The following is a 3439-nucleotide window of genomic DNA, read 5'->3' on the forward strand; positions in this document are numbered from 1 at the left end:
TTTTGCTTGATGAATCAGGGGCATTGTGTGAAGTTTGAGAATGTGTGGAGCTATGGCATAAATTACACATCAAAATGACTTTTTAAAGAAAAAGGACAGTACTTAAGTTTCTGTTTCTCCACCTAAACCCCTAACAGATTTTTGTCCTATACCTTACATTACATGAGGAAGTATTTTCCCTGGGAGACTTACAAGATAATAATCTTGATTATGATTAATAATTTATATATATTTATGGATGTATGTTTTACATAAATTCTTGTCTGATGCTGATAATATACCAGAGTTCCTGCAATGCAGTTCCTCCTTATACATGTAGTTACTTAATGTTGTTTAAAAAGATTGCACCAGATAGCTCATGTCACTTCTGATATTTGGTAGAATTGATCATATTGTAATGGAACCATGTGGTTAAAACGCTTTGCTGCATATGTCAATGTATGAAGAACAGATGTAAACAGCAAACTCTCCAATGCCATAAAAGCATAAAACCTCCTGCAAAGTTATATTTGTATACAACATATGGAATTCTGTCAACAAAGAAAGTTGTAGCACTTTTAATCACGTTTCTGGTTAGCACATAACAAATGGAAGCCTCACACGTGAGGCATGTAAAATTGTTTACAGATTTTCTGTGTGACCTTTAAACATATGGACCTCTATTATACTAAATAAAACAGTTTTAAAAAGCAGTAAAAAATAAATGCTAAATTTATTTGAAATAGCTAGATTAGGTATAGTAATACTTTTGTTTTACTAAGAGACTGGCCATGGAGGACTTTTGTTTCAATCAGTTTTTTTAAAGTTTTTAGTTTTACCATACAATCAAAGAGGGGATACAAATGTAGTACATAGGTGGACGTAGGGAGAGGAAGGGTAAGATAAGGGATGGGAAACATAAGATATGAACTGCCAGAGCAATAACTTTATCATGTACAGGAACTTAAAAAAATAAACACTGAAATAGGTGCAATACAAGCGCAACCATAATCCATCTTCAAAATGAGAGAGCAACATTAAAGTTTTACTTGAGCCTATTGCTCCATTAATAATTGAACATTCCCTAATGAGTTATGGCTATCTATTTTCATTTGGTATTGCTATCAATCAATAAAGGGTATAGGGGGTACACACAAAAGGGAAGACAGATATAAATTTAGTCCTAACACACAGGGAAAGGGGGATGTAGGAAGACGGTGGGGGAGCGGTTATAGCTATAGAATAGTGTGGTCAGGTAATGGAAGGTAGGGAGCGATGGGGGACATTTAACAAAGCAAGTGAGGGCCCTTTTAATGCAATATGGAGGGTGATATGGAAAAAGACCAATCCATTATTTTAAATGCTTGAAGATGCCTTTAGACTGTATGTTGTAATACAAAACAGTATGCTTTTCATGGGTGGGTGACACAATATTCTGGCATCACATATTATAGACATATAATTATTAATAATATTATTATTATTATTTATCTTAATATTTCAACTTGAAAAAGTTGTATTTTTTTTTTTTTAGTTTTGGGTACAACACCTGATGCTTTTAAATCGTGGGGTAATAGGCTGGTGCAAGTAGCAACTGAAACAGATTTAAAAATTATAATAAAGCTTACTTTGTATAAATTGGGCAATGACAATAGTGACTGAGTATAGTTTGCTCGTTTTTAGTACAATACTGCATTATCTTAAAGTTTAAATAAAGAATGTTTAAAAAAAATCTCAAACTCACAACCCCACATTTTCAAAAATCCATCCTATCCCAGGGTCCCCTCAGTTATTTTTAAATATTAAAAATATAGACTTGAGCTATATGTTTAGTAAAACTTGACTGGGGCAGTACACAAGCACTTGAAAAAGACAATGCAGGTTTTATCATGAAGAAAGTAATATGTATGAGTGATAGCAACCAAAATATTGTTCAGTGGCTGGACAGTATGGAAGCAGTCTGGTTAGGTTGTAATTTAGGAGGTGGAGATGAGACAGGTTTTATCTTGAAATAACAATCAGAAAGTATTCAATAGACAATAGCCACAGATTGTTAAGAGCCTGTACAGTGCAGCTAAGGTAGCAGAATACATTAGCTATCACCTGGAGCTCCAAGAAAAAACCACCTAGTCTAATGGTGTGACCCTATGTCTAAGAACTGCAATCTGCTGCAATCTATTTTTTTTATAATCAAGCCAAACATTTCTAGCCTGGGTGGTCCCAGAGTTTAACCTTGTGTCCAAGCTACTTTGTTCTCCTGTCCACCTGACACCACCTGTCAGAATGTGTGCATGCAGTAGCTTTTAATAGATCCTTTACTGCCCTACCCCAGTTTGATTGATGTGTCAAAAAGCAAGTACTTATATTCGCTCATTTAAAATTGCATTTGATTGTTTTTTTTTTATTTTTTACATACCTGCTGTAAGGCCCTGGTCCAGCACCAGTGCTCTCCAGACACTAGTCCCCCAACCTAACACCACTCTTCACCTATAGCAAGCCCCCACTCAGCCTCGGGAGGCTAACTGCACAAAAAAAAGCATGACATCTGGGGAAGGAATGACAGAGCGTAATGCAGTACAAAAGATTCCAACAGAAGCAAGTCCAAAATTCACAGCCAGAGGTCGTACACAGGTTATCAGTTAACCAGATGAAGTATCCAAGGTTAGAGACAAAGTTGGGATCACAGGCAAAAGGTTGGTACAAGCAGCATACAATTGCACAGTCAGCAACAATAAATGTAACAAACACACCAACAGGCAACTGGTCACTGCGAGCAGAAAGGCTATAATGTTCCAGCAGTCAATTGCAGGACAGATTGAAGCCAGGGACTAATCTGCTCCTAAAAATCCCTTCAGCTGTACAGCCTCAAAGTGTGTGCTTGGGATGATGCGGTATATATCAAGCTGCACAGCTAAAGGGAAAGAGGAGATGTTATTATTATTATTATTAGGAACACTATGCTATACGTAAATGTATGGGAACACTATGCTATACATCAATGTATGGGAGCACTATGCTAATCATCAATGTATGGGAACACTATGAATATAGGTAATGGGTTGTCTGAACTCAAACCAATAGATATATACTGCCAACATCCCTAAATTCTTGAGAACAAAGAAAGGTAGGTATATTTGTGGGACTTAAAAGGCAGTTCAGTACATGTCACAAAATGGGCTCAAATATAAATATAAAAAAAACAATATTTTAATAAACCCAAGCCATCAAAACAATGGATGGAAATTCCATAAAAAATGCTCAGTACATAGCACCAAACAATTGTATATATCATTGAGATGTTGTAATAGATTCTGATAACCAACCACATTTTGCAGAATTAATCCACTTCATCAGGGATTATACAAGACCTCAATAGATAGAATGCAGAAGGGTGTAAAACCACAGTATATAGTATTGAGTGTGACTAAGCCCGGGATGGAATGCAGTCATGGGGAACAGG

The 3439-nt window shown here is 36.1% G+C and overlaps 1 long non-coding RNA gene across 2 annotated transcripts in view; it reads right to left on the bottom strand.

Annotated features, from left to right (window-relative positions):
• LOC140327783 (uncharacterized) overlaps positions 1 to 2561 on the bottom strand; it is a 45448-nt gene extending 42887 nt beyond the window's left edge. The window contains exon 1 of one of the 2 annotated variants that reach the window (XR_011920123.1): positions 2396 to 2556. This is a non-coding gene — a long non-coding RNA (uncharacterized lncRNA). Of the gene's footprint in view, positions 1 to 2395 lie in introns of both variants that reach the window. The other variant, XR_011920122.1, reaches the window with a different exon arrangement.
• Positions 2562 to 3439: the final 878 nt, after the last annotated feature.

This window comes from Pyxicephalus adspersus, chromosome 3 (assembly GCF_032062135.1).
Source record: "Pyxicephalus adspersus chromosome 3, UCB_Pads_2.0, whole genome shotgun sequence".
Taxonomy (NCBI): domain Eukaryota; kingdom Metazoa; phylum Chordata; class Amphibia; order Anura; family Pyxicephalidae; genus Pyxicephalus; species Pyxicephalus adspersus.